This window comes from Triticum dicoccoides, chromosome 6A, assembly GCF_002162155.2.
Source record: "Triticum dicoccoides isolate Atlit2015 ecotype Zavitan chromosome 6A, WEW_v2.0, whole genome shotgun sequence".
Lineage (NCBI taxonomy): Eukaryota > Viridiplantae > Streptophyta > Magnoliopsida > Poales > Poaceae > Triticum > Triticum dicoccoides.
Window position 1 is genome coordinate 545,647,700 of NC_041390.1, and position 9,736 is coordinate 545,657,435.

Consider the following 9,736-nt stretch of genomic DNA (forward strand, 5'->3'; position numbering starts at 1 on the left):
GTGTGGCTTCTACAACCCCATGACGCTTTATGTATCCCACATACTGTGGTTTTTGATGATGAATAAAGTTATTTATCACCCCTCAAAAAAAACTTAATCTAGCGCAGTGTTAGAAATAGCTACTTCCAATGCTTGCTAAACTTAGATTAGATCAAGGAGAAACTAACCTCTGCGGATACTCCATCCACCTCGTCACTTGGATCGGATTTTGTAAGCCCAGACAACGAGAGAGATAGCATGGTTGGAGCCATGGCGAGAGCTGCCTTCTAATGGTCAGTCTCTGTTTTACCAGTACAGAGGAATGGCTCAGCCCAGGCAGTCTGCTCCCCTCCTTATCTATTTGCTGCTGCTCGTCTTCCCGCTCACGGACTTTGAAATTTGAAAGGGATTACCACAGCAATGGGCGCGCGGCATCCCAGAGAGCACGCACATGTCTACTTTGCACAATGGTACTACGTGTCAATCACTCACCTACGTGGAATATCTCAATGGGCAAGCATGCCAAAATTTATCTCAGATTTGATTTTCTTATCAACACACACCATGCTCCGGATGGGTAATGTAGTTCTCACAATATATAATCCAGACCAGTTATTAAATTCATGCACCGCATTGTGATTATACTCAGCGATTCTGAATGCCCTCCCCGATCTCTCCGAATTCAGACTTTCATGGCTGTGCTCTTGAAGAAACCATAATGCAAGCAATGATCTACACAAATTCAAAAAGCAAGACACGTTTGACAGTCATGAATTTGTGCCTGTGCTCTTCAAGAAACCATAATGCAAGCAATGATCTACAAAAATTCAGAAAGCAAGACATGTTTGACAGTCATCAAGTTGCAATAATGCATCATCACATTGGAACAAAATTCAGAAATACCTGGTGTGGATGGATCGAACGAATCCTACATAATGGCACGGTGAGCATTAAACTGAACAATGAAATAGGTGCGTATTTCCAAAGTCACAAGGGGGTCCGGCAAGGCGATCCCCATTCTCCTTTCCTTTTTAACCTGGCTGTAGAGACACTCTCGAAAATGGTTCTTAATGCACAAAAAGAGAAAATGCTGACGGGCTTATCACCTGACATGATTGAGGGGGGTGTGGCTATCCTGCAATATGCAGATGACACTGTAATATGTTTTGAACATGATAAGGAAGCGGCTGTGAATCTGAAGCTTCTATTGTACCTGTTTGAACTTATGTCAGGACTGAAGATCAATTTTATGAAAAGCGAAATCCTCTGTGTCGGTGGAGATGATAGTACCCTTTCCTTTTATGCTGATCTCTTTAATTGTAGTATTGTACATTTTCCAATGAAATACTTGGGAGTCCCAGTCAGTTTCTCTTCTTTGCGTAGCATAGACTGGGATTTTATGGATGAGAGGTTCCTTAAATGCTGTGAATCCTGGATTGGTAATGCAGCATCTTCGGGTGGGAGGCTCATCCTTCTCAATTCCTCATTAACTAGCATTGTCTTTTACTACATGTCTATGTTCCTTCTTCCTAAAGGGGTGATTGCGAAACTGGATAAACACCGTAAGCAGTTCTTTTGGCAAGAACATGAGGGGCGTAAACGATACCATCTAGTGAGATGGAATAGAATTTGTAGATCCAAAGAGAAAGGGGGACTGGGAGTCAAGGATCTTCATAAACAGAATTTAAGCCTCCTCACCAAGTGGTGGTGGAAGCTGGAAACTAAACAAGGGCTATGGCAGGATGTGATCCGGGCCAAGTACTTTAAGCAAGACACGGTGACCTCTATCAAAACTAAATTCAATGACTCGCCAATCTGGAAAGCAATCATGAAAACTAAAGATTACTACCTGGCTGGCAGAAAAGTGAATTTACAATCTGGAGATCTTGCTAGACTGTGGGTCGATCCAGTTGGCAATGAACCTCCCCTCCAGTTGCAGTTTCCTATGATTTATGATATTTGCAATGATCAGGATATCACGGTTGCTAAGTTCAGGGAAGGGGAGGAGGAAAAAAACTTTTTTAGAAGGCAACTCCACCCTCCCATGCTTGAGCAATGGAGTAATATCAAATCTATAGTGGGGACTTGGCCGATGACTGGCGAAGCCGACCAAGTGGTCTGGACCTTGGGGAAGAAAAGTAGGTTTACTACGAAATCTGTTTATGAATATTTGGAAAGAAATGTGGCGGGGGCAAACTACAAGTGGATATGGAAAGCAAAAATTCCCCTTAAAATTCAAATTTTCCTTTGGCAACTGTTTCAGGACGCTATCCTAACTAGAGATGTGATGAGTAGACGAAAGTGGTTGGGAAATCCTACCTGCTCCTTCTGTGCGGAGAGGGAAACATCCCAACATCTCTTCTTCACTTGCCCTGTGGCCAGAGTCCTCTGGAGGACTGTAGGCTGTGTACTGGGCACGGATTTGTGTCCAAGTAACATTTGGCTGTACTATTCATGGGCTTACATGTTCTTACCTGATGGGGAGAAATTTTATACCTTTGGTCTAGCAGGTTTATGTTGGGCGATGTGGATTAATCGTAACAGTGTTACCTTTGAGTCTAAACAGACGAGGTCGCCTTTTGATGTGGTTTACTCTGCATGTGGTTTTCTTACCTACTGGGCAGGTTTGATGACAGGAGATGATCGAGAGATGATGGAGCGCGGAGCCAAGATGCTGAGGACCAATGCATCGAACATGATGCGGATCTGTGCAGCGCCGAGGGAAACCTTAAACTGAGAGCTGAAGCGTTTGCTGCTGATAGATAGTTCGTTTGCTCCTGCGTGAGTGCTTAACTATATCTGGTAAAATAGTTCTTTCGCCCCTGCGTGGGCTCATGGTTTATGTCTGGAGTAACCCTCCTAAAACTTGTTGGAATTCTCCTGGTTAGAGTTAGTCGGATGGTTTTAGGGTGTCGTTCGGTTTTCGCCCCATGGTGAGCTGCTCGATGACGAGTGCTCATTCTGGGTTCCCCAGCGGTGCTTTGAGCTCGCTTCCCCTTTCTAGGTCTCCTTTTGAACTCTTAAAACTATTTGTATTTCCGTTATGCTAAGTAATGGAAAGGGGTTATGCCTGGCTCAAAAAAAAATACAGGCACCAAAAATTCAGAAACTAAGACTCGTTTTCAGAGTCATCCAATTTCCATAATGCATCCTCACATTGCAACATAATCCAGAAATCATTACAGTACAGGAGTTCTACTGTGGAACATAATTCAGAAACCAAGACATGTTTCACAGTAATCAAAATTCCATAATGCATCATCACATTAGAACAAAATTCAGAAAATCATGACAGTCCAGAAGCTCCATTGTGGCACAAAATTCAGAAATCGTGACAGTAGAGAAGTTCTACTAATGGAACTACCGACGAACCCTCATACGCACAGTTCCAAACCATTTGTAGCATACAGTAGCTTCAGATTATACATAGTTGGCACAACAGCAGCTAAATACACCCAGCAGAGATAATTACACCTACAGTCCTTGTACTCTTCGGCGTGTAACATGATGGTCCTCAAACTCACGGAGTGCTTCACTATGGTCTTAAAACTATTTGTATTTCCGTTATGCTAAGTAATGGAAAGGGGTTATGCCCGGCTCAAAAAAAATACAGACACCAAAAATTCAGAAACTAAGACTCGTTTTCAGAGTCATCCAATTTCCATAATGCATCCTCACATTGCAACATAATCCAGAAATCATTACAGTACAGGAGTTCTATTGTGGAACATAATTCAGAAACCAAGACATGTTTCACAGTAATCAAAATTCCATAATGCATCATCACATTAGAACAAAATTCAGAAAATCATGACAGTCCAGAAGCTCCATTGTGGCACAAAATTCAGAAATCATGACAGTAGAGAAGTTCTACTAATGGAACTACCGACGAACCCTCATACGCACAGTTCCAAACCATTTGTAGCATACAGTAGCTTCAAATTATACATAGTTGGCACAACAGCAGCTAAATACACCCAGCAGAGATAATTACACCTACAGTCCTTGTACTCTTCGGCGTGTAACATGATGGTCCTCAAACTCACGGAGTGCTTCACTATGGTCTTAAAACTATTTGTATTTCCGTTATGCTAAGTAATGGAAAGGGGTTATGCCCGGCTCAAAAAAAAATACAGACACCAAAAATTCAGAAACTAAGACTCGTTTTCAGAGTCATCCAATTTCCATAATGCATCCTCACATTGCAACATAATCCAGAAATCATTACAGTACAGGAGTTCTACTGTGGAACATAATTCAGAAACCAAGACATGTTTCACAGTAATCAAAATTCCATAATGCATCATCACATTAGAACAAAATTCAGAAAATCATGACAATCCAGAAGCTCCATTGTGGCACAAAATTCAGAAATCGTGACAGTACAGAAGTTCTACTAATGGAACTACCGACGAACCCTCATACGCACAGTTCCAAACCATTTGTAGCATAGAGTAGCTTCAGATTATACATAGTTGGCACAACAGCAGCTGAATACACCCAGCAGAGATAATTACACCTACAGTCCTTGTACTCTTCGGCGTGTAACATGATGGTCCTCAGACTCACGGAGTGCTTCACTATGGTCCTCAAATACGAGAATATGCTCCAATACGGTCCTAGTTATGTCTCCCACTACAACACGCTGCCCAGCCCTGTGCCACATCAGCATTCGATACACGTGTGGGTCCTGCATGTCAGCATATCAAAGAGGAACATGGAAAAAATATTCTGCATGTCAGCACAACAAAGAGGAACTTGGAAAAAGAATTACCAATCCAGGATTCGATGCAGAGCCCACACATCAACCTAACAGACGAGCTAACCAATGGACCAGACGATGATTCGTGTCTAACAATGATATAGAACTTTAGATAAATCAGTGTGTAACGTACCCGTTTCCTTTCTATTTTATTTATCATCTACGTGTTTATTTTTCCTTTTAGTTGACAAATTATTAAATAATATACATAAATTATGTATTAATAATTATTTAGTTTTTCTTACTTTTTAAAAAATGGGAAAGTTAAAAAGGAAAAAAAACGTACTTGAAAATAAAGAATAAAAAACAGTAGTTAGGCGTAGATTTGGATAAAAATATAACCACGCTGAACATTATCCAAAATACATGCTGTCAATTTATTTTAAATAGTTTTGTATTTAGAAACTATAGTGAGGATACCCAATAAATGTCCGTGTTGTGGTCCTGAATGAAGATAGATAATTTTTCCCAATAAATGTGCGTGCTTTTGATCCAAACTACATTTTTTTCTCTCTGATGTGCTGACATGTGAGGCCCACATTTGTACTGTATTGCCGGGAGTAGCATGAGATGTAGCCAGGACCATATTGAAGCGTATTCTTGTATTTGAGGACCATAATGGAGCACTCCACGAGTTTGAGGACCATCATGTTACATGCCGGAGAGTATAAGGACTGTAGGTGTAATTATCTCCACCCAGCAAGCATGGAAATAAATAAGTTGTAGTGATGGAACTACCAACGCACACATGAAGTTCTACAGGTAGTCTAAACAAACAAATTATTGCAATTGCTCACAGCCCAATCATCCGCAGATCACCCACTTTGTGGCAGTTGTTTCGCCTGTGCCCTTCGATTCGACAATTTTTGCACCTCGCTGGCTTGCGAACAGGCTTCGGGGCATCACCCCTGTCCGGGCACGTAGTCCTCTTGTGCCCCTGCCGCCGACATATGCTGCAGAACCTTGTCCGTTTGCTGCGGAACCTTAAGTTGCTCATCATCCGCCCCGAGTCAGCACCTGAACCTCTGACATTGCGTTCAGCACCCTGATTGTTGCCCTCCCCAACTGCAAAACTGGCAAACCGAATGTCATGCACGGGACAACAGACCAGAATGCCATTGCAAAATTATATGCTTTATAACTTGATGCTCAGGCTAGATGTTCCCTATTAGATTAACATACTCTTCAGTGCCATTGCCACCTGATGCACATGAAGCATGTGTGCCTGGGTGCCTACATAGGCATTCCAAAGTTGCATCAAGTAGGTTTCTAACTGTCTTGCTCAACATTTTACAAAATATTTGCCAGATGTCAAAATAATCTCCCAATGGTTTCAAATGCCATGCACCTCCTGCTGCAGGACCGCCTCGACGATTAGCTGCACATGAAGACTCCCCTGCAGCCCTAACTGTAGTACAAGATCATCCAGTCATTGTATGTTTTTGGTAGTACATACATGCAGTTAGAAATAGGCGTATGATGTGCAGTAAAAAAAACGAAATAGGCGAGTCAGGGTACTTGTTATTCCAGGGAACACATATGCTTCACTCTGGCCACCGGCATTGCCCCAACTGCAAATTCTGTTCTCCCGGCTGAGTCTCCAGGAGGCACAGCTCTCCCACCTGCTGTTTTCAAATTTTATCTAATTGATTAACACTATACACTGAAAAATAACACATACACTCTTATATCATCCAATTTCTTTTTACCTTGGAGCGGCTGGTCCAGGTTGATCACTGGCTCACTGCTCCTACCGACTGCATCGCTGTAAGAGCTCTCCGATGCAGAGGACACGGTCCTGGAAGGTGAATTTCGATACCTGTTATGACACTTCTTATTTTGGACGGTGCACACGTCTCTTCTGCCACTGCCTTGCCGGAGACACAGCTGGACCTCTCGTACGATTCTCCGGGGTAGAGCTCACATACACCACACCTGGTTTGTCATGAGAATTTTATGGTTGTTAACAGAGCCTGCTACTAAATGAATGACTTGTTTCATATGTATGGACACGGAAACATACCAACTGTACCAGATTTCAGTCTGGAACTTCAGGAAAATTGGTTGAGTACCACGATTGCTTGTCATCGCGCACATTAGGCCATCTGTTATGGGTTTTTAGCACGTAAACATCATTGTGAGTTTATTTTTATGTGATCACCACTCATCAAGTGAACGGTCTAATAATTGTGTAGCATCTTAACTATCTCTGTCTCAACAGCTGCCATGTGGTTGTTTGCTGCCTGCTGACCTGTATCATATTTGGGAACATCATTCCAAACTGACATGTCATCTACTTCCCATTTTGCCAATTTCAAATTAAACTTTAATTCAAAAATTTCCCAACTGAATTCTGATATTTATTTGCTCATATCAGAATCGAGTATCCACAAAACTAACCAACAGTCTTATGCTTCTTTTAATTCATCTGGTGGGTGCCAGTACCTCCAGCACTGTTATTCCACATAATATATATAACAATTGTAATTCCTCTACACCTTTTTTATAAATGGAATCTATTTGCACAACTGATCATCCTATATGCAACTTAGTTAATGCAATTCTAAGTTCACCTAAAATTGGACAAACAGTGTACAATCAAAACACCCATATCGAACAGACTTGCTGTTAGTTCACCCTACATTTTTTGTGTTTTAGATTTAAGTTTGTAATAAAAGTTTTCTGCTCGGTTTTGATATTTATTCTCTCGTATCAGAATCAAGTATCCATAAAACAGACTAACACTGTTATGCATGTTGTTAATCATGCGTTGGTGCTAGTATCTTCAGCACTGGCTAGGAGGAAAACACACAGGATTTCCAAAAAAAATCTGTATATAACTATTATAATTTCTCCAGGATCTACTTATTCCAAAGTTTGTAACTAAAACTTCATGCAAAACTGACCAGCCTATCTGCAAGTCAGTTCATGCGATTTGAAGTACACCTAAATTCGGACAAACAGTCTTCAATCCAAACACCATTAGCGAAGAGATTACCTGCGAGTCCAGCCAGGAGTTTTTGGATCAATTTGGCCTATCGGCTGCCACAACCGCCGCACAAACCTGCCCGTCAACGCTACCTGTGGCCATTGGGGGCAGCTCTTCGGCTCCTGTCGCCACAGCTGGGTAGGGCAGCGGCTCCATTGTAGCTCGTTGCGGTTCACCTCCTCCATCACTGCAGTCCTACGGTCCACCAAAATCCATGGATCAGAGGCACAAATCCATTGCAAAATCCACCAACAGTAACTATCTTGTGGGGGGGGGGGGCTAGGGAGGATATCGGTTGCATGAGGAACTCCATCCGGGAATCGCCGCCGCGTATTCCTTCCGCCGCAGACCTCAGCGGGCGTCAATGGCGATGAGAGAGGGAGAGCTCCTTTTTGCCTCTCACTCTGTCATTTACTACGCTGTCCACCGCCCCCTACCAGAAATCCACCAACCTGAGGCCAACTCCACCGCGCGACCCTATTATGTCCGCCCCCGTCTGTTTGGGATAAAAGGGACAAATGAGATGGCCCAGCGCGCGGGCGTAAACGGACAAATGTCCGGATTCCGTCCACTTTCAACCCATCCTGGCCCAAACTTGCACTCGGTTTGGGGTGAAACGGACGCGCGCGAACGGCCTCGATGCACGCCCTTGTCCTCCCCGTGGCCCGCCTATCGGGGACACTAGCAGTCCCTCTGCTCCCAACGCTTCACCCTCTCTCTCCGCCCCGCCCCGCCACCGACACCGCCGCTATTCTCCGGCCGCCTCCTCACCGCGCAGCCCCCCCGCCGTCCATACCAAACCACGTCTCGACATGGCCGCCACCACGCCCGCGCTTCCGCCGTAGTTTTGCTCGTCGATCGGAGGAGGTGTGGCCGTCGCCATCCTTGCCGGTGGCAGAGGGGACACGACTGCCGGCGACGTACCACGGCGGCCGAGGCAGATTCCGACGAGAGCTCCAGAGCGGCCTGTAGCCGGCCGGCAACCACCCTACTGCGTCGAGGTGATCATCGCGGCCTCTTCGCCACCACGACCGCAAGGTGTTCGACCTTTTTCCAACAAAGGTATGGACAGTGGAGACGAGTTTTTCTTCCATCACTTCCATTGTTCATCGGACGATTCATCGTCGGATGATGACGATCTTGTGGTGGCTGCACTGGTCGTTCACGACCATATTCAACGGCAGCTTCCTCGGTACAGGGGGTCACTCCCTGGCCGTGCTCCCAACCTGAACCGCAACAGGGAAAGAGGCCACGCCCTGCTCTATGCAGATTACTTTGCCAACACCCCGCTCTTCAGGCCGGATAAATTTCGTCGCCGTTTTCGTATGGCAAGGCATGTGTTCAATCATATCCGAGAGGGAGTGGTTACTCATGACCCATACTTCGAGTGCAAGACGGATGCCCTTGGCAAGCTTGGATTCTCCTCCTACCAGAAATGCACCGCGGCCATCAGCATGCTTGCATATGGAATTCCAGGCGATTTGGTGGATGAGTATGTGTGTATGAGTGAGACAACATGTCTGATGTCAATGTACAAGTTTTGCCAGGCTGTGATCGAGGTCTTTGGCCCAGAGTACTTGAGGCAGCCAACTGCCGCTGATACAGAGAGATTGGTTGCGACCAACGCAGCTAGAGGCTTTCCAGGTATGCTTGGCAGCATAGATTGTATGCACTGGGAGTGGAAGAACTGTCCATTTGCTTGGCAGGGCCAGTGCAAGGGGCATGTTAACAGGTGCACTGTCATATTAGAAGCGGTGGCATCACAAGATCTTTGGATATGGCATTCTTTCTTCGGCATGGCAGGTTCTCACAATGATATCAACGTGATGCAGCGTTCTCCAGTCTTCGCGAGGCTTGCAGAAGGCCACTCCCCACCTGTCAACTTTGAGATCAACGGCCACCATTACAACAAAGGATACTATCTAGCAGATGGTATATATCCTCAGTGGTCAACTTTTGTGAAGACAATCTCGAAACCCCAAGGTGAGAAGAGAAAGAGATTTGCC

At 44.6% G+C, this 9,736-nt stretch overlaps 1 long non-coding RNA gene across 4 annotated transcripts; it reads right to left on the minus strand.

Annotated features, from left to right (window-relative positions):
- Nucleotides 1-5,329: 5,329 nt before the first annotated feature.
- Nucleotides 5,330-8,152, minus strand: LOC119319624. 4 transcript variants are annotated; one of them, XR_005154543.1, is made up of 8 exons: nt 7,740-8,152; nt 6,946-6,992; nt 6,765-6,846; nt 6,451-6,676; nt 6,260-6,363; nt 6,090-6,149; nt 5,924-5,974; nt 5,330-5,814 (listed from the first exon to the last, which is right to left on the minus strand). It is a non-coding gene; the product is annotated as an uncharacterized LOC119319624 (long non-coding RNA). The 4 variants fall into 4 exon arrangements; XR_005154542.1 differs by lacking the exon at nt 6,946-6,992; XR_005154541.1 differs by having other exon boundaries at nt 6,765-6,992.
- Nucleotides 8,153-9,736: the final 1,584 nt, after the last annotated feature.